General features: G+C 37.8%; 1 long non-coding RNA gene across 1 annotated transcript; it reads left to right on the plus strand.

The window, feature by feature from the left end:
- The first annotated feature begins 210 nt into the window (after nt 1–210).
- Nucleotides 211–11,845, plus strand: LOC107836742 (uncharacterized). The gene is made up of 3 exons (XR_001662686.1): nt 211–222; nt 10,703–10,707; nt 11,766–11,845. It is a non-coding gene; the product is annotated as an uncharacterized LOC107836742 (long non-coding RNA).
- The last annotated feature ends 81 nt before the right edge of the window (nt 11,846–11,926 follow it).

An 11,926-nucleotide genomic window follows, 5' to 3' on the forward strand; every position in this document is an offset into this window, starting at 1 on the left:
AGCCATTAAGAAGTTTCTCAAGTGTTAAATACTTATCCAGAGAAGGTTATGCATGAGCTGTTCAAAAGCTTGAAAGTCCGTAAACATTTTCAAGCTTGCATAAATGCTATGTTTATATTTTCAGTAACTTTTGAAAACTGGTCTTGGTGTACAGCAGGGCATGCTGTCGCCTAAAGAAACCCCAGTTTGTGCCTTTCTGCAATTTTAATCTCCTGTGTGTCAGTCCTGGGCTTTACCAGATGTGGAGTGATATGTTCACAGCGCAGAGACGTTAGAAGTGCTTAAAATTTGAAGATGAACTAAATATAATGTTTTGAAAATGTTTATTTATTTACAGATGACTCAGAGTACCTCTGGCCCAGGAGAGTAAAAGCTTTACATCAGCTCTCCAACCTCCTAAGACCTCCTTGAAACCAGCAACGCTTTGACCCCTTGAAGGTTTTTAAAGATAATCCTGAATTTATCACTTTACTTCAAACAAAGAATCTACATAATATTCTTAATACTTTAATCAAAAATGGGTTTAAAACACAAAATTCACAAAATTTGTGCAATCACTTTGATTTAAACATGTGCTTTTATTTATGTGATCTTAAAATGCCGACCCAAGATAAGCATGTGGCCCAGCACTATGAGGGGTGATGAAATTCCCCTCCTAATCAAGACTTTGAGTCACCGTCTTAATGAGACACTGCTTTTGTAAAAAAAAAAAAAAAAATAGTGAAAGCTTTCATTTCCCGGGAACATCGCTGAGCTTGTTTGAATATGTCTGCAATATTTCATCATGTTGTGAGAAGAAAATGTCATTGATATTTCACTGAATCTGTTCGCTCTTCCTATCACTCAGCCAGCTGCACGAACAGAGAGACAAACACACACACACAAATGCAAACACGTACTCTATAAGTCATCCCAGCATGTTTATGAAAGCATTTGGATCAATACGCAGCCAGCCTCTGGCCATCAGGAATCAATGCCATAGCACATAGTGAGGACACCATGCAGGAACAGAGTTACCTTAGGAATACGAAGATTCACATACGGTGCATTCAGACACGGTTAAATGAAACACATACGATCCCTGAATATGTGCCGTATTGCAGGAAATGCATGACAAAAGATCTATCAGGAGTCAACCGCAGCAAGAGTTTTGCAAAAGCAAAAACTTCAATACAAAACTGCATCACTTCAAAACATGATATACCCACAGAGCCTCTGCACTGGAATATGGAATCAACTAACGCAGTATGGTAATGCAGTTAGGTGTGCTTGGGTGGGTTGGATGATGGATTCCTGCAGGCACTCTCCTCTGTTCACCAGTTAGAGAAGTCCCATCAGGTTTGCTAATAAAGGCTGCCTATTTTTATTTTTTATTTTTCCCCACTCCGTCTTCTGTTGATTTGAGACTGAGCATGTGTGTTTTCACTTTCAAACACCAGAGTATAAATGTGACTGTTAGTTATTATAGGAAAAAGAGGTAAATTTCTTGTTCACATGCTTTTCAAACTGTGACAAATGTATTACTGGCAGTAGCTCACCCATCAGCAGTATTCAGAAGAAAAAAAACCCCGGAGTGTTCTTCTTCTGCTGTTTCTCGTCTGTTGCCTTTCATTCGCAGCACTAACCTCAGGGGTGTTTCTGATAGTCCATCTTTGAATGTGCAAATTTTAACTTCTGAGTAAAACTAAGACACACAAACAAATTGCAACAAAAGATGTTGTACCAGAAAATGACTGTCTACCCTTTTTGTCTTTTGTATTAATTAATCACTTTTTTTTTTACTGATTCTGTTTGTGAAAATAGGATAGATTTGAACCAATTTGCAACAAATGTCAGGTCAAGGTGTATTAAAAGTCAATCCGATTCAAATCTTATGCACAAATATAGAATCAAAGTAATTGATTTGTTTGAAAATATTCAAAATGAATCATGTATGTTCTAGTTTTACCCTAGTTACACAGAGGTGGAGTCAAATTTAATTTATAATGTAATTTTTTGTCAATATTTCTCAAAAAAAAAAAAAAAAAAAAAAAAAAAAGCCCAATCACTTTCATTCAATTATTGATTTTCAAATGAAGCCAGCATCCGTCAGTAGTGGAAAGGAACTTCTTCCTTTTTTAAAGGAAGCTGGGTGTTAGTGGTCTCTTTGGTCTGTAAAGTTACAACTTAGTATATTTTAAGATGTGATAGGTCAAAAGAAACCCTGATAGAGACTGTCTGATACAGCACTTCCTTTATTATCTTCATATAAACGTATCTAAATATAGATGAATGCTTTTGTATGGAGGCACAGGTGTTTATTCAGAGGTAATTGGCTTGCTACTTCTTTATAGAAAGTTGAGATACTGTTATTATGGAGGGAAAAAATAACATTAGGTTCCTTATCAAATTTAAACAAACTCCAGCAAACCTGGAGACAATAAATTAGTTTTGTTGCCCGTGTGTTTACTGTTGTAGAAAGAGGGAAAGCTTTAAAAAAAAAAAAAAAAAAAACACACAGTGTTCAGACTAAATAAATCTGGTTCTGCTATCACACCGATTCTCAGCTTTCCTTGGTTATGTGGGTGTTTGTATCCCATGTCTTTTTTTTATAGTGAGGTGATGTTCTTATGTAAAGCTACAATTATTATGAGCATTGAGCCTCATAAATGTAACGATCTTAACAATCACCATATCTTTGTTAAGGTTACACCAAGTGCTACCCGTCATCTTAACAGTAGCACTCATCTGCACATCCCAAATCATATTTCTATTTTCTGCAAAAGTAATTACATCAATAGAAAGAAATTATTGTACATTATAAGCCACAGCTGCCTGCTGACAAGTAAATAGCACAACAAACCCCCACCAAAGTGTTTACCTGACTCGAAATAGGAATAAGTGTTTCTCCGGGAAAATGACTGTGCTGAGGTAGAGAAAAAAAGTTGTGTTGGAAGAAAAGAAGAAAAGAAAAAGCAATTAGAAGATAGACCAAAGAAAAAGATCTATTTTAGACTATTTCAAATAAGCTTGTCACAACACCGCCAGAGGACCGGAGCTGTCTGTCTCTCTGTGTTGATACGTATGATCACACACAAGCATGGACACGCAGAACCACACGAGCACACAAACGCATGTCAGTCCTCCTGAGTTTCTGTGACAGTGGGATCACTCGGTGCTCCATGGGCTGTAACCCTTCAAAAACCTTCGCAAATGCTTTAATTAAAACGTCTACCGCAATTACAGCACATCCTGACGTTTTGACCTTCATACGGCTCATGAATACGGTGTCATGCTATGTTACTTTTTTCACTTTCTCACAGGCCCCACGCAACCCACACACACACACACACACACACGCACGCACGCACGCACGTTTGTATTTCTTCCCATGTTAGGATTTTGCATTGACTTCCATTCATTTTAGAAACTGCATTTAGGCATAACCCCAACGTTTTCCCTAATCCTAACATTACTAGTCTATTCCTAACCCCATGCTTAACTAAAACCTAATTCACGTCTAAACCTAACTACAAACCTCAAAAGAGGACCCACTGTTTTAGGCCTCGGCTTTGGTCCCAATGAATATACCAGAAATGATCCAAAATAGCATAGTTACACAGGTACACACACACACACACTTGTGTGTGACCCACATGTTTAGAAAGCTTTTTTTCTGTCTCATTTACACAGAAAAGTGTTTCAGAATATTTGAGTTAGTGCATTTGTACTGCCAACCACACTTGCACTTGCAGAAAACGTTGCCACTGCGTTTTGCCCATTCAGTTTTTTTTTTTTTTTTTTTTTTTTTTTGTGATGCAGTGGCAAAGCTGAGAAATCAATCCAGAGCAATATCAGAAAATATAACACACAAATGAATATATTCTGAACATCTGTAATATTGCAGCTATGCAAAAACACACAGACGCCCCCCAAACACGCACACGAGTGTGTGAGAGTGTGTATTGAGGTGGAAGATGGATAAAATGTACTGAGACTTATCTGAGATGGCGAATGATGATGCCAGCCAAAACTCTTGATTGGTTATCCCATTTAGACCAAAGCTTGTGATTGGTTGTCTCATTGGACTAGCTCCCATCATGCATCACATAGATTCATCTGTTCCTCTGGGCCACTCAAGTGGATCCAATCCATCTCTCCTTCCATCCGGCCTCTCTCTGCCCCTCACATTATTTATCCGTTCTTTTTGCTTCTATCTATCTCCCCATCTCATTGCCCCCTCTGTATCTTTGCCCTTTTCCAGCTGTATGTATTTATCTCATCACCACACTTTCAGATCCTTGCACTGCCTCTTCCTCTTTGCCATCTCTCTATCCGGTCCTGCACAACAGATTTTTTTTTTTCTACTGCATGCTGCTAAACTATTAGGAATGAATATGCCTAGGGGTTTGAAATGGATGTGTTTTAGTACTAGCAGAGCCCACAGAGGAGCTAATGATGATGGAAATACAATTTAAAGTCAGAAAAGAAAGAAAAGGAAAAAAAGCAGAAAATAAGGAAGTAAGATAATGAGGATAAGTAAATTACCATGTGACCTATTACTCAGCCACATATTACAGTGCACATGTGACCGAATGCGAAACTGATGTTTATCTTTGTTTTGAACTCCGAAGATGGAAACTCGCTGGAGGAGGGTGGGTTGGCTTTGTCTGGGTCATTCCATCCCATTCAAACTGAAGCATTTTACCTCATTATTAAAAACTACTGAGTTCTGTGGTTGTCTCTGAAATAAGCTGTCTCAGGCTAATCCCTGCAGATTCAAACAGAAGCCGAGGCAAGTAAAAGGAATGTTTCAACCACTACAGAGCACCAAGTATTAGCTGTAGCTAAATTTTGGACTTCATAACTGTTCCAGGGCGAGTTTTTAAATATGTGTCTTTCTTCGCAACATGCAGGAGAAAACAACACAAATTCTCTTCTCTCCAACCCTTTCAGCCACTAATTGGCTACTGAATAATGCTAACTTTTTGCCGAATGCGAGCTCTTAAACTGTTTGCAACGTAGCCGACGGTCAGCTCTTGCTCAGCAGGACAAACAGACGAGGGTCCACTTCATCAAAAAGCATTTTGGCAAATATGCACTGCTCTAAACTGGAAAAGAAAAAAAAAAAAAAAAAAAAACACAGACTACAGTGTTCTCCATGTTTATTAAAACAAAACAGTCTGAATGTCGGGAGGGTTGTGTGTTCGGGCTGCAGCCGGTAATTTGTATGCCTTCGTTTGATAAAAGGCAGTTTTTATTACAGCTTGTAAAAGTGATCCTTGGTAGACATAAATTAGGCAGCTATATGCAATTTACAGTGCTATTAAGTCTCTTGTAATTGTATTCTAGCAGACACAACTTCATCTTTTGAGCAAATCTCTGTAGTTAGGGCTATTTTTTTTTTATTAATTGTAGATAATCTCATTGTCTTAAAACATAAATGCAAATTCTTCAGGATTATAATCCATCCATCCATTAGCCCTTTTTGGGTCACAAGGGTTGCTGTGACCCAAAAAGGGCCACAGCCCTTTTTGGGTCACAAAAAGGGCTGTGTCAGCCCTTTTTACGTGTCAGTTCCTTCCAGGGACGTCCTCCTCTACTCCAAAGCCATGGGTGTTAGGTTAATTTACAACTTTGAATGTCCCTTAGGTGTGTGTAGTTGTTTGCTATGGCTGCCATTGTATTGCCTTGTGAGTGACTGGCAACTTTTCAAGGTTGTATCTTGCTTCTCGGACATTGACTAGTGGAAAAAGATGGTTACTCTCGCACAAAATATAGTTTGTGAGAGAGTAATCATGTTTGTATTATGAGTAATTATGTTGCTTATATGTTAGTTGTGAGAGAGCATTATGTTAAATAACTATGGCTACTACTATCGGCAGTAACATTAATAACATTAAAATAAATAACAATAATGTTAACTTTTATATAAATGGAAAAAGATGATGCTTTATATTGATAATATTAACAATAATTGTAAACCTGTATTGGACATGATATGATACAAATCAGCGCAACATTTATTTGAATCAATTAAATATCAATGGCTGATGCAACAAGGACCATTTCTCTTCACAGTTCCTCCTTCAGAAGGTTGTTTTTCCTACGTTTTTGTCTTACTGCATTGCTGGTTGACAAATCCATCCACATGTGACACAGCTGGTTCATTTTTCTCTCCACAGGTCCAACTGTCTGTAAAAGGCAGATGAACCCGACTTTTCCCAAAAAACACATGGCTTCACTCTTGTTTCTCCCACTCTCTCTGTTTTTTTTTTTCTCTTTGTATTTTTTATTTTGTTTTTTAAACTATCCCTCCCACATTTTTGTCTTTTTCTCTCCTGGGAGAGTTGTTATCAAAAGAAATAGCTCAGTAGCTGAAAATAATAAGCTCCACCGTTTGAAGTCTGTGATGGCTGTTTGACGCCTCGGTGGTGTTTCATGCAGATATACTCCCCATTCGTGATGGGGATAAACAAAAGATTAAATGTATTTTAAGGCCAATCACTGCGTGTCTGTGTCTATGTGTGTGTGTGTGTGTGTGTGTGTGTGTACATCTGTGGCACGTCACGCCCTCAGGCTCCACAGAGGCCTCCTGTCACCTTGCCAGTCATCTCAGTTAGGTGTGTTCTGATAATCTTATCTCTGCCGAGCCCTGCATAGCCACAGGTCAGGCCCCCCCACCGTTTCCCCTTTACTCACCCAAACACAAACAAACAACACACACGCACGCACGCATACACGCAGACACACACAACTCACTTTTACACGAAGCAAATGAATGAAGCAAGCGAGAAGATAGGGATCGATGCCGGTAAATCAAGGACATACACTATGCTGCTTCTCTCTGTCTCTCTGTGCCTCTTATCTATAATGGAAAAGCCATACATTTACAACCCTCCTGCTTTTTTAATGGTCTCCCTCAATCACAACATAAAATACTGCTCTAATGTGTTGCACATGGGGGGGAAAAAAGTCTACAGAGAAAGTTGCAGATAATTTTCCAGAGAGCGATCTAATTTCTCTTTGGGATTAATAAAGCGTCTTGAACTGAATTGAACTGAAATGTATTAAAGTGAATTACAGTGCAGATAGTGTAAGAAATGCATTCTGGTGCGATGCAAATAGAAATAGCTATGAAGATTAAGGACATTTGCTCTCACTTTAATGACACAAATATCATAATTAGAACATTTTGTGCGTCTCCTGATGAAAAGCTCGTCTTTTGTGATGTTAAAAAAATGAGACTACGATCAATTCACATCTTTTGCCCGTTTAATGTGACATTGCATCCTGTTATAGTGAATCTTGACTTGGCAGTATTTTCCATTTTGCCCTACAAAGTTCTTCTTTGTAGGGCAAAAGAGGGGAATGTGGATCTCTTATCCACATCCCCCTCTTAAAGCGAGCTTTAAGATTTTCTGACTGATTTAGTTCGGGAAAAAATAACTTTAATTTTTCCTTTGGTGATGTCGGTGTTGGTTAATTAGGATGCCTGTGTGGTCTCGCTGTGATTCTGGTGAAGGAAATTCCTCTTCAGCTTTCTGGTAAGCACCTAGAAAGTGTTCTGACAGAAAATTACTAATGTAATTTAATAATTACTAATTTATCCACACTGACAAAAAAAAGTTGAGTTACAAATGGAAAAAAAAAAAAAAAAAAAAAACATAACTCCAGATCATGATTTTTTCCACCATGCTTGTGAACAAGGTCAGTATTTTTTCAGTATCATCATTTTAGAAATTCATCTTTTAAAATTGTAATCCCAGAGTTCATGCTATTTTATATTCCTTTACGGTGCTTTTTGTAAATTTTAGCCAGGACTGGATGTTTTCCTATACTTCTCAGTCAAGAGACTGTTGTCATACAAAGAATATGAACCAAAGTTTTTGCCTGACATTTCTCTGCAGCTCCCCCAGAGTTGCTGTGGGCATCCAGGCAATGTGGCAGAACAGTGACAACTTTTCTCACTGTTTGCCATATTTTAATCTTATTACTTCTGTAATACCTAAAGCAATACTTCTAGAATACAAAAATTTTGTAGGAATTAGTTTATTTATTTATTTGCAACAAAATTCATTCATACCTGTACAAACATCCACTTTTATCTATTCATTTATTTGTATTATTGTCCTTTGAAGTGGTTAAAGTATTCGAATGACAAATAGTGATGCTCCTAAATATTTATGTGTCAGTGAGTGTATGCTTGTGGGTATATGTTTTAGGAGAGCTCCTCGCAGAAGCGAGTATAGATTTGAAATGAAATATTGTTTTTGCTCTCACACTGCTGTTTTTGGGGGTACACGCATACATTAAGGCACGCAGGCAGAGTTTATTTGTGTATTCATCTCCCTGCTCATCTGTCATACCAAGGGAAAATTATGCTGATTGCCTCAATGAAGGAGGCATAAATCATATCCTCCACTGTAATCATCTGCAGTAGTTTATGCTTGCAATAAATCTTCTTATCAAAACTGTGTGAAGTCTCTTGCAAATCAGAGTGTGACACCTGTTCGGCATCGAGGCGGACTGCAGATAATAAGTCCAATCTCAATCAGTGATATTTCATTCTTAAATAATCATCCTTCTTTTGCAGACATACTGCGTTGAGACTACAAGTCCGTGGCCAGGGGCATGTTCAGCTCTGGGGGAAAAAGAAATCGATACTAAAGTGAGAGTATTAATGAATGTTTAAGCATCTGCCTCAGAGTTGTATTGATCCAATGGCCTTATCAGCTTCACTTTGAACCCAGGGAAGTAGAGCAGAGATCCTCAAACTCCAGAAACATCTCCACTAATATTAACTCACAGATAATTGACACACTAGGCATCAGATTTGTCAATATTAAGTGGCTTAGCTTGTGTGTGTAAGTCTTAATTTCAAGGTGTTAAAAAAAACCCAGCACATTTAGATTTTTTTTTTACATTGGTGAAATAGAAAGAATATTGCAATAATTGTGTAAAATGAAATATTGACTCTTATACCAACACATCAAAGACATCCACAAGATTTCAAGTTTTTTTTTTTTTGAATTAACATTTTAAATTTTGAAAATGTTGGAATCTTTGCTGATTTATAGTAAAAGCAAAGGTTAGTTGAAAAAAATGGGATTTGATTCTGATTATTCTGATATTTCTTCATATCAAGTGTGTGCTGCTTGATTACTTTTGTTTCTTTTTGCCTTTTTCTACTCAAATAATTCCCGAAGGAGGACAGCATCCACTGTACCCTGGATGCAAATAAAGACTAACCATGAAATCTGAGATTTGCCATCCATCCTTGTTCTTCACCCTTTTTAAAAACATGACACAAAGGCACTAACTGGCGTTCTTTTACTGATATATTTTAGTACAATACAGGAGAGTCCCGAGAAAGCCTATTATCATTTTTTTGTGTGTTCATTTTTATCTCTGTGTGAGTTTCTGGAGCCCATCCATCTCGTTTCACTCCTGGCTTTTAACAGCCAATTTCAGATAGCAGTGTTGGCTGGGGTTAGCAAAACCAAAACCAACAGTATCGTTGGTGTAAGACATACAGTGTGCTGAAAACACATTAAAACGTTGTGTTTACTTTGCAAGCTTTGCTAATGTTTTCAGGAATGACAAATATAGCTGAACACACAGGTCAGTTTGATATTATAATTTGCCTCAGACAACAATGTTGACTAAAACAGCTAAAGCACTAGGTTTAATTTTGTAGCAATTTAGCGTCCCAATCTCACAAAAATAAGTTTTCAGTTTGCCCAATTGTATTTTAAATCCAGAAAATGACATGAATCAGCGGGACTCCATTCTTTGCTCATTAATTGCATTTTTTGTAGTAAAAATATGATGTCTTGGGTACGTGGCTAAACTATATACGGTCATTTGAGCAGGTTGTGTAGGTAAGAAATTCTCAGAACGTAAATATCTAGACAAAATGTTAAAGTTTTAAGCTATATTTAGCAAAAAGGCTAAATCACATTAATAATATATACATTTTCCAGAAATATACAAGTTTTAACACACACATAAATGTAAAACATAGGTCCTTACACCACAATAAGACACATTTGCAAAAATGAACATTATTTTCAAATTCTGGCTCACAGAATGTGAATGTGGGCTACAGATGGATTTTGCTGCAGCTCAGTGGCACATTTATGTAATGTAGGTCTTGGCCGAGTCTCAAATGGGTATTTGGAAAATAAGTTCAAATTGGGCAGTTTCTCTCGGACTTATAAAGGTCCCACTTTTTACTTGCAATGTTCCTGCATCAAAACCTTGCAGTAAATTAACTTAGGGACATTTTGCCATTTTGTCTTGTCACTGGGTTTGACAATTGAAGGGCTCTGACCAGGAAGTTGGATGACTACATTTTCTGCTTTTAAACTCAGAGATGACATAAGATATTGTCTTTGGACAATGTAATAAAAAAAAGAAACTGTTTAATCCATTACTTAATATCGATGGCATTAAATTAGCTGGTAATAAAGTAAGAAAGTTGTGTGTTATTTTTTGACCAGGACATGTCATTTAAACTTTTTATGTTTACTGATGGTTCTTAAGAGTTTCTAAAGCAGAATGCAAGACAAATCTTTTAATCTCCTTATCCATTGTGAGGTATCATCCTAGCCAGTTAAAATCTGGATCGGTTCTAGGCAAGCATGTAGCATCTCCAATGCAGTCTGTTCCTCACCATTATTGTGGGCTAGGATATGGGCAGATTGTGAGTGTGTAGAAGCTGTGGTCGACACACCAGTGACGTTGTTTGCAGCGATACTCAATAATAGACCAACTCAAAGTTGTGGATTTGGTGAACTTAAGTCACACAGTGATGTAAATCACAGGCATTCAACGAATGCAGTCTGCCGTGGATCAAATCATTTGTGTGGAATACACTGCTTGATGCAGCTTGTACTACATGTGTAGTGATGACTTTGAAATGTTGTTTTGACGTTGTTGTACTGCAGCCTCTCCTGTGGAACCATCTCATGTGATCCAGACACCCAGTCTACTTTTAAAACTAGGCTTAAAATTTTCCTTTTTGACATAGTTGTAATGTTTTCACTAGTATGTGTTGGATACACTGTGTATGTTAACGTAGATCAACAGCCAGCCAAGCTCAATTTTCATGAGCTAGGAAACTGAATGTCTTGCTCTTTTCTTCTTGACAGCGTACAATTCTTTAAGTTGTTGCTTGAAAAGCTCAATAAACGGGTTGAGTGAAACTACAAAATGAACAGAAGATAAAATATACATTGGCTCTTTGTTATGTGAAATAAATGCACAAAATAAAACCATACATGGATTAATATTAGCTGTTACTAATAATAGTCATTTTAGCTATCTTTTCCTATGCTAATTAGATTGTTAGCATCATGGACCTTACTGCAGGGTCCGCGTTTCATTGGCTAATGCCCATTTGACGTCACTGCGCAGCTACCACGTGCTTGACCGTCTCATAAACAAAAGCTAAAGTAGTATACACATGCTAATGTAGATTGTGGACTAGCAGACCACTATCTACACAATCAAAGTTTTTGCGACAGAACTCAAATAAGAATGGTTCTCCACTGTCAGTGGGGAATCTGTACAGGCGATGTTAGGTATCCTGATCGTATTTGAGGAAATAAAATTCACAGATTTCCCAAATCTGGTACGGAATGCCTAGCTTGGCTCAAAGCTTGCGCACGAACGCATTTGCAGCTCAACCGTCGTAGGATCAATAAAAACAAAGGAGTGTGTGCTAGTGTAAGTATTATTACTTTACTTTCTTTGTGTTTAGTGAATGGGGATATTTTGAGTGGCCCTCCGACAGACTGGCGACCTGTCCAGGGTGACCCCGCATCTCGCCCGGAAAGTTAGCTAGAGATAGGCACCAGCATAGACATAATATAAGCATAGACGCCTCATGGACTGCTCCGGCGCAGGAAATACGGCGGCCATCTTGGGGCGGTATACCTTC

The sequence above is a fragment of the Poecilia formosa genome, unplaced genomic scaffold (assembly GCF_000485575.1).
Source record: "Poecilia formosa unplaced genomic scaffold, Poecilia_formosa-5.1.2 Scaffold80, whole genome shotgun sequence".
NCBI lineage: Eukaryota > Metazoa > Chordata > Actinopteri > Cyprinodontiformes > Poeciliidae > Poecilia > Poecilia formosa.